Genomic DNA, 12,633 nt, shown 5'->3' with positions numbered 1-12,633 from the left:
GTGTCAGAGTAGACGCGTGCAAACATTACTTATCAGCTTTTGGTGCTTACCTGAATAGAGAACACAAGTCTTTCTCTCTTTCCAACAAAGCCATTAAACAGCACTTCGAGGGCCATTTACGTTTACATCCCCTATTCGTGAACCTCCACCTCAGTGGAATCTCAACATGGTCTTATCAGCCCTAATGCAAAAACCATTTGAGCCTGTGGCTTCATGCGAATTAGAATTCCTAACTTGGAAAACTGCCTTCTTAGTAGCCATTACTTCAGTTAGAAGGATTGGCTCTCTCCGCAAAGGAACCATATATAGTGTTCCATAAGGACAAAGTTGTCCTTCATACAGTCCCCTCCTTCCTACCCAAGGTGGTCTCTGACTTTCACTTAAACCAGGAAATATGGCTTCCCGTTTTTCTTCCTAGACTGCATGCTTCTACGGCCGAAGAAAAATTACATAACCTAGATGTGGTAAGAACTTTAGAATTCTACCTTAAAAGGACCAAACCGTTTAGAAAGGCAGACCAGCTCTTCATTACATACGGTGATCCTTCTCCTATAAGGCAGCAAAAGCTTCCATTGCTAGATGGGATGTCTCCTGTATCTCCAAGGCTTACGACATGAAAGGGCTCCCAACCCCGCAGAGACTTTGGGCTCATTCTACTGGAGCCAAGGCAGCACCTGTAGCCTTTACCAGGCATGTTCCCATTGTAGACATCTGTAAAACAGCTGCTTGGGCTACCCCACTTGCCTTTTGCCAAGCACTATGCTATGGACACATCTTCTAGAAATGAATCAAAATCCGGACAGGAGTGCCAGCGATGCGGCTGCTTCCTTGATGGCCTCCGCCCGGAGCCCGCGGCTAGTAGCTACAATCCGATAGTTTCGGATCGGATCGCCTTGTCCGGCGGATCAACGGAGTCCTGAAGACCCAGAGCACCTGATGCGATCCAGGGGAGCCCCGTTTACCCCTTAATTAGCCCTGAATCCGCTTGGCTTCACGTACGTGCCGAGACGCGGCCGGCGCCTCCAAGATGGCGGATGGGACGGGCTTCTCGCCGTGACGAGGAGCGAGCGGGAGAGCATCCCCGCCCTGTCCCGGATGCGGAAGCGGAGCCTCGGAGCAGCCAGTGGCGGTGGCTGCGGCGGCGTCACAGGGTAGGCTGTCCCGCTGGTTCGCAGAGCCGTGCAGGAATAAGTTCATTGGGCGGTGCACGCCCTCCTTCCCGCCCCTGCTCCCCTCCCCCCCATTCCAATTGTTAGGCAGAAACCTGTGCAGTTCCCTTAGGGAACACTGCAAAAGATTTAGGTCTACAGGTGTTAGCAGTAAACCCACTTGGTAGCAGTCTGTACCACCCAGATTTACCTGGTAGCTGTGGCTGAGCAGTCAGACTTCCCTCAAGAAGAGTTAGGCAGTATGCAAAGTATACACAATAGGCACTCAGACACAATAATACAAGCAAACACTGACCAGAGCTTTGGTATCAAAGTATATAATTATTTATTTAAAAACACACTGTTTGAAACACTCCAGCACTCTTATTGTAAAACACTTTAAACACAGTTACTTTTATAATATATACACCCCTTATTCCTTATCAGATGAGTCTTAGTAAAACACCACTTATTTTCATACAGAGGTGAGCGCTTAACTAGATGGCACTCCAATAAGTTTGTGAAAAAGGGAGGGAAAAAGACAGAATATGGAAAGGTACACCACTCTAAGATTTAGGAACACTGTTCGCAAGGCAGAAGAGCAAAAGTCACTGGTGAGCCAAAGTCCAAAGGCTGGGCCCACTCTTAGAGAGAGCAGAGCACAAATGCGCCCAAGATCACACAGTTACACTAGGCTTAGAAAATCTTGTAGAGAGTTCAGAAAGAGTTTAGAGAGGCTCAAAAAAGTTTAGCCAGGGTGTCCCAGGCTAACCCAGGTTCGAAAGCCTGGGGCTAAATCTACCCCGTACAGTCGGTGGCAAGGGAAGCCAGGCGTGACATGGTACCTTAAGTGGGAAGGATCCTCCAGCGGTGGCAGTTGTTCCTGGCAGTGGGTGCAAGTCACATCATCGTCCAGGGGAAGAGAAGATCTCGACTTGGAGGAAAGATGAAGGTCGTTGCACTGCCAGGGAAGAAACCAGCCGCTGAGTTTTCCGGTTAAAGGTAGTACCCTTTAATTCGCGGTCATGGTAAAACGTGGTATCCCGGTTGCCGGGGTGCTTGGCACAGGCAAGGCGGCCACGAGATACGTCGGGAAGGCGAAAAGACGGTGAAACTGGTTATCCCCACCAGTCAAAGGAAGAAGACTCTCCGGCGGGAGATCTCCTCTGTCGTTGGGAAAAGTGATGAGACGGTCCAGCAGGGCTCCACCGGTGGTGTCGTCGTGGCAGGTCGGCTCAGCTTCTCCCTCGTCGGATTCTTAGGTCCTGTGGCGATTTCTGAAGTTCCAGTCCCCAAAGCACTGCTTTTATGCAGCAAACCCCCATTCACTCAGCCTAGCTGTCACTCAAACATGCTAAGTGGTGAGCCGGCCGGCTCACCACTTGGGCCAATCAGGACGGAGTGCGACTTGAGTTGCCTAGGCAACTCAGTCCAGGGTGCCTAAATCCCCCTCCACCCCTCCTAAGTACCCCAGACAGAGTGGCACCACTTTGGAGGGCTTCTGTGGAGAAGCCCGTCAAAAAGTGGAACAAAGGGCTCCACTTGGGTTGGAGTCATAGAAGAGAACACAAACGCCATTTTAGAACCGAGTTTTGGCAAAAAATACCAACCGGAGAATTAATATTAATTAAATAAACCAGCAGTATGTTCGAGGCTATCGTAATTAAATAAATAAAGATAGTAGCCTCGAACAATGGGAAAATCCCATAGAGAAATATTCGCAGTTGAATATAAAAAGTAGTATCCACTGCCACCAGCCAAAACTCGATCAGGGGGGACGGAGATGTGCCCCCTCGACTAACAGACCCCAGGGCAATTGAATTGCCCCAGCCAGTACTTCCACAATATGATGGTTTGTACTGGTTCTGTTCAGAATTTAAGACTAGTAAAGTCAATGGTGACTTTACATGCCTTGGGAGACAGTAGTCAGTCCCAGGGTATGGAGTCTATACTGGGGAGTCACTATGCCACGCCTGTGTTACTGCACTGAGGGTGCTTTGTAACACACATCACAAAAACACATGAAGCCCTATGGGGTAAAAGACCCCATAGCCCATTAAACACATCTAAATTCAAAGAAACACACTCAAATCATGCCCAAGAGTGAGGGTAAAAGAGTCTCACTCTTGACAGGAGAAAAAAATAAACCCCAAAAATCCAGCAAAGCTGCTGGGGGACTCACTAGGTTAGGAAATTCAGCCTAAACAGAGAATTCTCCCTAACACCAATCCTCAGGGATGACTCCAAAGTGGATGGAACGGGCTCTGGGCCCATGGCGCCAGTCGAGCGGGAGCTCCCGAGCCCCGAAGGTGTTCTGCTCTGGAGGCGGGCGAGGAGGCTGCGGTTGCCTGCTACGGCCCGATCCTCCCCCGCCTGGGATCTCGGAGAGTGGCGGCTGAGGTCCTCCGGTCCTAGGGAAGGTGAGAGCACTGCAGCGGGGCTCTGGGGGGTGCTAGCTACCCGTGGCCACTTGAAGGGGTTGCGGCTACTCCGCTCCTCGGGCTGTGCACTTCTAGGCCTCCCCCTTTTCATCTTCCAGGGGCGCCCCGGCCCACGTACCCTTGATCTCCGCACAGCCTGAGGCCCTTCACCAGCGATGGCACCCCCTGGGATCCCCTCCCACTCTGGAGCCGACAAAAAACGCCTGGCTTCCTGTCTTGGCTCTGCCGCCCCGTGGCACTGGGCTGGCGATACAGCGATTCCAGCACCACTCGGATTTGAACATCATAAGAGCTGGGGATCACGATCATCGCGGTGCCCCACCACCCAGCAGCTTCCTGGGGCGCCCCTGCCCATTAGTCCTCGCTGCTCCTCGAGTGTCCCGGGTCTCCATCGCCACGGCAGTGGGGTTCCTTCCACCCCCCTCCCCCCACCCCCATATCATCAGACCCCGAGTGGCTCCACTAGGAGGGTAGCTCGCTCCTCTCCATCGTGCTTGCAGCCCAGTGATCGCCACTGCGGGTTCGCCCTTAGGACCCCAGTTCACCGCCGACTGACGGCCTTGGAGCTTTTCACATTGGGTGTCCCCTGCAGTCCAGCTGACCCGGGCTACCCCCCAACACCACCGGCCCAGGAGGTTCGGACTCATAAACCGCGCAGGATGACAAAACTGCCTAAAGCAACCAAATGCTCGGACATCTCCGCTATGCTGCTAGCAGCGGACAAGACGAAGAGGTCAGCCCCCTCCCCGAAACTAACCCCACAGAAGGCCCCTGAAGAGCAGGGAAAGCTAGCCACTAGGGAAGACATCCAGGCCTTCATGCAGGACATCAAAGCGGAGTTCCGATCCTGCATGACGGAGCTGTCCACGCGGATGGATCAAACAGACCAACGACACACGGAGGCGGAACAGAGACTGGAGGGGTGGAGGACCTAACCCCGAGCCACAATGCCACATTAATAGAGCTGAGACGCAACCTCCAGGTGTTACAGAACAGGAATGAGGTGCTCGAGTTTAAACAGGAGGATCTGGAAAACAGGGCTCGAAGAAATAACCTGCGTATCCGAGGGGTCCCATCGACGGTCCTAGACAAAGACTTAGCAGAGTACATAGGCACCTTCTTCCAAGCTCTCCTCCCACACATGGACAAATCCCAGCTCATCCTGGACCGCACTCATAGACTGCGCCCAAGACGAGGAGTGGACTCTGATGCTCCTCCGGATGTAATCACCAGAGTCCATTTCTACGCCACTAAAGAGGCCATCTCGGCGATAAGCCGTACTAAGGATGAGCTCTCGTTCATGAGCACCCAGCTTCATATATTCCAAGACCTCTCGCTAATGACCCTGCAGAAAAGAAGAGCCCTGAAGCCCTTACTTAATACGCTTCTGATGGTTGTTCCCGTCCACTCTTCAATTCAAGTTCCAAGGAATTCAGCATAAGATAAGTCATCTGGAGGACGCAGATTCTATTTTGTGCGCAAACTCTCCGGAGTCTTCAGCGGCCCATAGTCCCCTTTGTCCCCGGGGAGAATCGGAGCAACTGCCTCAGAGACAGCAACAGCAACCCTGGTCCAATGCACAGAGACGCCGGAAAGTAAAATAACCCTGCCGTGCAGGGCGATCATGAAATATCCGATACGATTAAGTCAAGAAAACATCAGAGATGCCGCGGGCCCCGAGCGGCCCATGCCCCACTCCAAGGAGTATGCCATTGACCCACCCTTGGAGACAAACCCAATTATGTGGTTTGGTCCTGGCCCTGTTGGCTGGGCGTACAGTTATGGCTCCGTTGGCCGTGGATGGGACCGCCCTGGAAATCCCGGTCCCCTACCCGACAAAAAGTTTACCCTCCCGTTGGAGGATACATAAAACGCAGCCACAGGAATCCTATGCTGAGCTTAAGTCTCTAGATGATGACTGAGAACCGCCGTCCCCCCCGCTCAGACCAGCTTCCTCTGCCAGGGAGGGCCCAGGAGTCCCCGCCACAGCACCAGAAACTGAAATTCCTGACAATGAATGTCAGGGGCCTCAACGCCCAACAGAAGAGGAAAGCAATCCTGAGGCGCCTACAGAATGACCAGGCCTCCATTATCTTCCTCCAAGAGACCCATCTGATCCCGACCGATTTCACGCGGCTACGTGACCGGCAATTCCCGCTGCAATTCCTTGCATCGAATGGAACAAAGAAGGGTGGCACAGCGATCCTGTATGCCAAGGGCCTCAAACCACAAGTTCTAGACTCTATGCTCTGCCCAGATGGCCGCTTCGTGGCGATCAAATGCCAAATATTTAAGCTGATCTCGGTGTACGCTTCTAATGAGGGGCAAGAGGAATTCTACTCAACCCTAGAAGGTGCCCTCCCACCATTTGCTGAAGGCCAAGCTATCATCAGGGGAGATTTCGACAGAGTCCCTGACCCATTGACAGACAGGTCGCACCCTCCGGCTCGTAGAGACTTTGGCCTGGCAACAGCGATGCTCAAGCTATTCAGAACATTGGACGTAGTGGACACCTGGAGAGTCCTCCATCCTGAGGAACGGGACTGCTCATTTTACTCTTACGTACATAGAACGTACTCACGCATCAACCTCCTCCTGGCCTCCCTGCAGGTCCTAGCATTCACAGACGAATCATAGAGTCGAGAATCCTCACCCTAAACTCTAACGCTCAGAGCCCACGATCCCGACCAGGCCCCGCGACACAGATGGTCCATCTATGACCCAATTCTAGGGGATATGTCAACAAGAGATGTGGTGGCCAAAGCTATAAAGGAGTTCTTCGAAGTAAGTAGGAACAAAGATACCTCTCCAGCTAACACGTGGGATGCAATGAAGGCAGTGGTGAGAGGGGTATTGATCTCCCGAGGTGCAGCCTACCATAAACTAAAGCAACAGCTCCGTCGCGACCTGGAGGACAAGGTACAAGAGGCAGAGACAGCATGTAAAGCAAAAAATTGGTCCCCACAAACTTATCGAGTCTTGCAGGCAGCCCGGAAGAAGTTGGAGGCTCACTATGCGGAGGATACCGCCCAGCTCCTAGCCAAAACAAAACAAAGCTACTATGCCAGAGGTAATAAAGCAAACAAATTCCTTGTGGAAAAACTAGCGAGAGTCAAGAGAAGGAACACGATTGTAGGCCTGCGGGACCCCCAGAACATAGTGCAGTTCGCGGACCGGGATAAATTGCGGGTTGCAGAGGCCCACCTCGCAGAGACAATGTCGGCATCCCCGAGATCCAAGGAAGAACAGCAGGCCTACCTGCAGGAAGCGGCCGTACCTCACATCACCACCGCAAGTAGAGAAGAGCTGGAGGCCCCGATCATTAGCAAGGAAGTTGACGAGACTATTAAAAGCCTGAAATCAAGGGCCCCGGGCCCAGATGGGTTCTTGTCTCGATTCCTTAAACTGTTCCGGCCCCAGCTGTTGGCCCCCATGAGGACGCTCTTTAATTCCTTCGCGACCTCAGGATCTATCACTGAGTCAGTGCAAGAATCGATTACAAGCCAGGAAAAGACCCTAGAGACATCACAGCATATCCACCTATTTCACTATTAAATCTAGATGCAAACATTTACTCGAAGGTCCTGGCGAACCGCCTGGCGAAGATCCTTCCGGACATCATCGACCTGGATCAGACGGGCTTTGTAATGAATAGGGCAACCACAGATAACACCCTTAGGGTTCTTAATCTGATCGAAATAGCTAAGCGAGACTCCTGAAAGCTGGCCCTGCTGGCCTTGGATGCAACCAAGGCCTTTGATAAAGTGGATTGGTCATTCCTCCGTCTCAACTTGGAATCCTTCCGTATTGGACCACTCTTCTCGAGGCTCGTACTAGCGAACTACCAAGCTCCGAACACCCTCCTCCGAGTAAATGGCCTATTATCCAGCTCGATCCCCCTAACATGCGGCACGAGGCAGGGGTGTCCTCTCTCCCCTCTGCTCTTCGCCCTGGTGATGGAACCTCTGGCCCAACGGATCCGCTGTAACACCAGAATTAAAGGCCTCCTAGTAGGCCCTTCCCAACATAAAATTCCGCTATATGCGGACGATGTGATGATGACCATAACAGACACTTCCCAGTCGTTGAGGGCCGCCCTGGCAGAAATCCACAGGTTTGGAAGGGTCTTGGGATTTGCCATTAACTTTACAAAATCAAAAGCCTTGGGAATAGGCCTGGAACGGGAAGACAAGGAGTCCTTCAGAACTCATTGTTCGATTCCATTAAGCAAAAAATCTATCCCCTACCTGGGAGTCCAGATCCCCGCCTGCCCTGAAGACACCTACCGGATAAACTTCCCGACCCTGTTTAAGACCCTGGAGAATGATCTGGATCGCTGGCTTTCACAGGAAATTTCGTTAATAGGTCGCATCGCGGCCTGTAAGATGAATCTCCTACGCGATTCCTCTACGCTTGCTCCGCCCTCCCCACTATCATTCCCCGCCCCTCACTGCAGCGGCTACAGAGGAAGATTTTTAGCTTCATTTGGAGGGGGAAAAAGTCACGCATTCCGCAGAGAACCATGCTATGCACACCAATCCAGGGAGGCCTTGGGGTCCCCGATCTGCAAAGGTATCAGATGGCGGCACAGATGGCTCATACTCGAGCCTGGACCATCGCGACAGGGCGGCCCAAATGGATGAAAGTAGAACAATCTTACCCCTTCCCCTCCGTTTCCTGTTGCACCTGCCAGCCTCATTGCGACGAACTTGGCCATCCCTCCTATCGTCGACCAAACAAACACTAAAGGCATGGGATTGGGCACGCAAATCCTGAGGCATCCCAAGAGACTTAAACCCAGCCGCCCCAGTGTTCTACAACCCAGCCTTTTCACCTGGGCCACTCCCTCGAACTTTAAAAACTGGATCGCCGGGGGCCTCCGCTCGTTAAGTCAGCTATTCAACAGCTCTCAACTGCTGACGTTCGCCCAATGCAAGAGCCCCTTCGGCCTGGCGGAGATCAATAGATTCTCTTATATCCAAATCAAACACTGGTGTTCGCATCCCCAGATCCACCTGGCAGCCACGCGAGATCTAGATGCCCTCGAATTAACGGCCGCTGATCCACCGAGCCGAGGGCGAATTTCCACGCTATACAGATTATTGCAGACGAACTTGCTCGCAGCCAAAGCGACTTATATGTCACAGTGGGAAACAGACCTAGGACATCCGATTCAAGACCAATCATGGTCTGACATCTGGGCACATACGCATTCGTCCTCTTTCTGTTTGACCAATCGGGAATGTGCACATAAACTCCTGCTCAGATGGTATTACCCACCCCTGCGACTCCATCATTTCAACCAGTCCTTGAACCCGCTATGCTGGCACCGTTGCAGCATGGAGGGCTCCTACCTACACATGTGGTGGTCATGCCCAGTGGTGGCGAACTTCTGGTCCCAGTGTATAGCCACCATAGCAGACATTATTCAGATCACGTTACCATTGGAACTAGAACCAATCTTACTGGGGATCCCAATTCCTGGCATATATCGGAGATCGGGCAAGCGGGCGACTCTCATAACGCAACTGCTCCTAGCTTCGAAAATCACTGTTGCCCAAACTTGGAAATCCCCGGAGGGCCCCCTAATGATCCTGTGGTGGCTGAAGCTTTGGGACATCTTCATTGCGGAAAAAATAATGGCAGCAAATAGAGGCCACCTCCACCGCTTTACAAACATTTGGTTGCCAGTGATAGACTATGACCAGCGCTTCCCAGCCCTAACATACAAACCTCGCTTGGTGTTGAATGCCCAAAGGGCTGAGGACAGGGACCTTGCTCAATCAGCGGAGGAACAAGACCCAGAGGGCAGCCGGAGCGGGAAGGGTGGGACGGAAACTTAGTAGATGATGAAGATGACTTGAAATGTAGTAAATGTCGAATGATTGTAATGTAATGTTTTCCTGGGCGCTGCTTGAAAAATAAACAAGTTAAAAAAAATTCCGGCCAAGAGGTTCTCCGCAACTTGTTTGCCTGAATCCTGTATATGCTGTCTCCTCCACCCTTGCTTATTCAAAGGCTTTTTAGTCTGGTCCCAACCAGTTGGGAAGCAGGGAGAGCCAGGACGACAGAGAAATGAAAAATTACCTTCATGGTGATTCAGGTTCTCTTAGTCCAGGCTCTCCCTCCTTCACAACATCTACCCAGCCATCCCCTACAGTACGCATATACTTAAATTCTACCGCCACCGGCAGAAACCACAGGAACTGTGTGAGAAATGTTGGTGACGTGAGGGTAAAGTGTAGGCCCTTCCAAAACTCTTAAAGTGACAGCTATCTTTTACAGCCAGCTTTTCCGGCCCACCTGCAAATGCAGGCATTCCCAACCAGTTGTGAAGGAGGGAGAGCCTGGACTAAGAGAACCTGAATCACCATGAAGGTAATTTTTCATATTTTTGAGGTTTAAATTGACTGAAGTTGAGAACCTTATATAGCGATGAGACTTTCCTTGGTGGGGATCTCTAGTAAATAAATCTTCAAATGTTCTTGCCTCCCTATTGGCCCCTGTGTAACCCATTAATTCAATGTCTCAATTTCATATATTCATATTTGGCTGCACCTGGTAGGAGGAATGCCTGCTTGCATTCTTCGAACGATAGTGGTCCCCCTCCCACAAACAGTGATGTAGCTCTCCATCTAACCAATGGTTGTATTGCCTTGAATGTTGTCCTGTTGGAATTTGAGTTGTTTGAAATTGGGGCAAGCAGTGAGAGGGTGTGTGGTTTATTATATTTCCTCATGCCCGATCTCAATATGTCATAATCACCCTTGTTGTTGGAAGTATCCCTGACAAAAGCCAACACCATTCCTGCATAGGGATCCCTAGTGTGATTCGTTCTATTCTTGCCCATTGTTTAACCACTGGGTGGGCATTGCCTTCTGGAGTTGGAGTAATTGTGCTGCATATAGATAACTTTCTAAGTCTGGTACCCCTAATCCTCTATTTTCCTTGGGGACACCATTGTGTGTTGAGAGACTCCAGGACATTTTGTAGCCCATAAACTTAAGAACATGTGCCTGCAAGTCATGCAGCATTTTCCATGGGAACTCTATTGGTAACGCGTGTAGGACATTTAACCATCTCGGCAGAAGAGTCATTTTGACTGCCGCTATTCTCCCTAACCAAGAAATCTGTCTTCACCCATCTTACTAGATCTTCCTTAAGATTTCTACAAATCTCTGGGATATTTCTTTGAAATAATTGATCATGTGCTGGTGTAAGGTGTATCCCCAGGTATTTCAACATGTCTGAAGTCCATTGAAAATTGCATCTTGTCTTTAAAGTGTTAACCACAATAGTCAATACAGAGATGTTAAGTATGTGCAATTTTGAGTAGTTTTTCTTAAACCCAGTTAGCCTTCTAAATAATTTGAGTAGGGTCACGAAGTGTGGCACTGTTATTTTGGAATCGCGCTTAAAAAACAGTAGCTCATCAGCATATACTGCAATTTTATGATGAAGTTGAGCTGTCTCAATCCCCTGTATGGCATTGCAGGAACGGACCAGACCCTCTGTGCCAGCGGGTCCATCGATGGTGCGAATAATAGCAGGGATAACGAGCAGTTTTGGCGGGTACCCCTCGTTAGCGGAATAGGGCATGACAGCTTTCTATTAAGCTTTACCGTGGTGGATGGGTGAACAAAGTTAGTTAACTCCTGTTGCATGAATGTGGGCCCAATATTGAACCCCTACAAGACTTTCCAGAGGTATTCCCAGTTAATTCTACTGAATGCCTTTTCGGTGTCTATTGAACATACTGCTAAAGGAGTGTCATCACGATTTGCCTATTCAATTAAATATATCGCTCTTCTTGTGTAATCCTGAGCTTGCCTGCCTGGAATGAACTTGGTTTGGTCTATATGAATGATGCCCGGTAGGATAGCCACTTGTCGATTGGCCAAGACTTAAGAGTAGATTTGGGCATCATAATTAAGCATTGCAGTGGGCATATGGGATTCACATTTGGTCACATCTTTCTTGTTTCCCTATTGTTGATTCTCCCAAAGAGGGGGTAGTCGCCCCTGTTGTGGCGAAGCTATTATATAAAGTGGCCATTTGTGGTATCAAAATCGCTGCTAATTGTTTATATAGAGAAACGGAAAACCCATCTTGGCCAGGTATCTTATTATTGAGAAGCATTATAACCCAAACTATCTCATCTGTAGAGATCAGGGCTTCCAAGATTTCCCTCTCCCTTGCTGATATTACTGGGAGATTTACTGCCTGAATACATGCCTCCTGCTCAGCCTCATCAAGCAGATCTTCCATAAACAACAGAGTGGTATTGCCTAAGGATTTTACTCTTAGCTGGCTTGGCTTCCTTTATCAAGCAATCTTTATCCTGCAGCCCTTGTATCGTGTTTCTAGTGCGTTGGGCTTTCAGTTTGTATGCCAATTGACGAGAGGCCTACTATTACGTCCCGTCCCCTTTCCTCCATACTGCATGGGCATCCCTTTCAAGGGACGGGAGACCCAACCCTTTTCACCAGAAAAAACCCTCTTCCCCTTTAAATTTAGAGGCGCATGGGGGTGTGGCCCAGGGAGCATGCGCTGCCCTGACTCTGTCCTCTGGCGCCACACCTCAGTCCCCTTTTCCGCGTCGACGGGAACGGGTCGAATTCAACAGCGCTCCTGAGTTTGGCTTCGGCCATGTAATTCCATGCGCCGATACTTCTATTTTTTTTGTCTTTATCATATAGGTACTCTGTCCTCAGGCATCACGCTACTCCCCGGCGCATGTCGACTTCCACAGGGTTCAGCAGGTGTCCATCCTGCGACTGGCTCTACCAACTTCAGATCCCCACGCCCTTTGCCTAGGTTGCCTTGGCCCAGACCACGGTTGGCAAGCTTGTAAAGCGTGCAATACCTTTTCTGCAATGTCTCTGAAGAACAGACTAGGCGTGTGGAGAGAGCTCTTCCAGAGATCGCCTCCAGAGGACCTGAAAGACTTCATCCACCATCGATCCAGGCCCAAGGTAGGGCCACTCTTCTCCATTGCACCCCGCAAGGGAGACTCCTTCCTAAGGACTCGCCCGCACGGGATA

General features: G+C 50.6%; 1 protein-coding gene across 5 annotated transcripts in view; it reads left to right on the top strand.

Moving 5' to 3' along the window:
* Positions 1-12,633, top strand: part of CCDC88A (coiled-coil domain containing 88A) — a 2,139,415-nt gene that overhangs the window by 469,387 nt on the left and 1,657,395 nt on the right. The window lies entirely within an intron of this gene.

Source organism: Ambystoma mexicanum, chromosome 4q (assembly GCF_040938575.1).
Source record: "Ambystoma mexicanum isolate Mex_15411 chromosome 4q, UKY_AmexF1_1, whole genome shotgun sequence".
NCBI lineage: Eukaryota > Metazoa > Chordata > Amphibia > Caudata > Ambystomatidae > Ambystoma > Ambystoma mexicanum.
The sequence above is the reverse complement of the archived record's forward strand: the minus strand, read 5'-3'. Positions and strand labels throughout refer to the sequence as shown.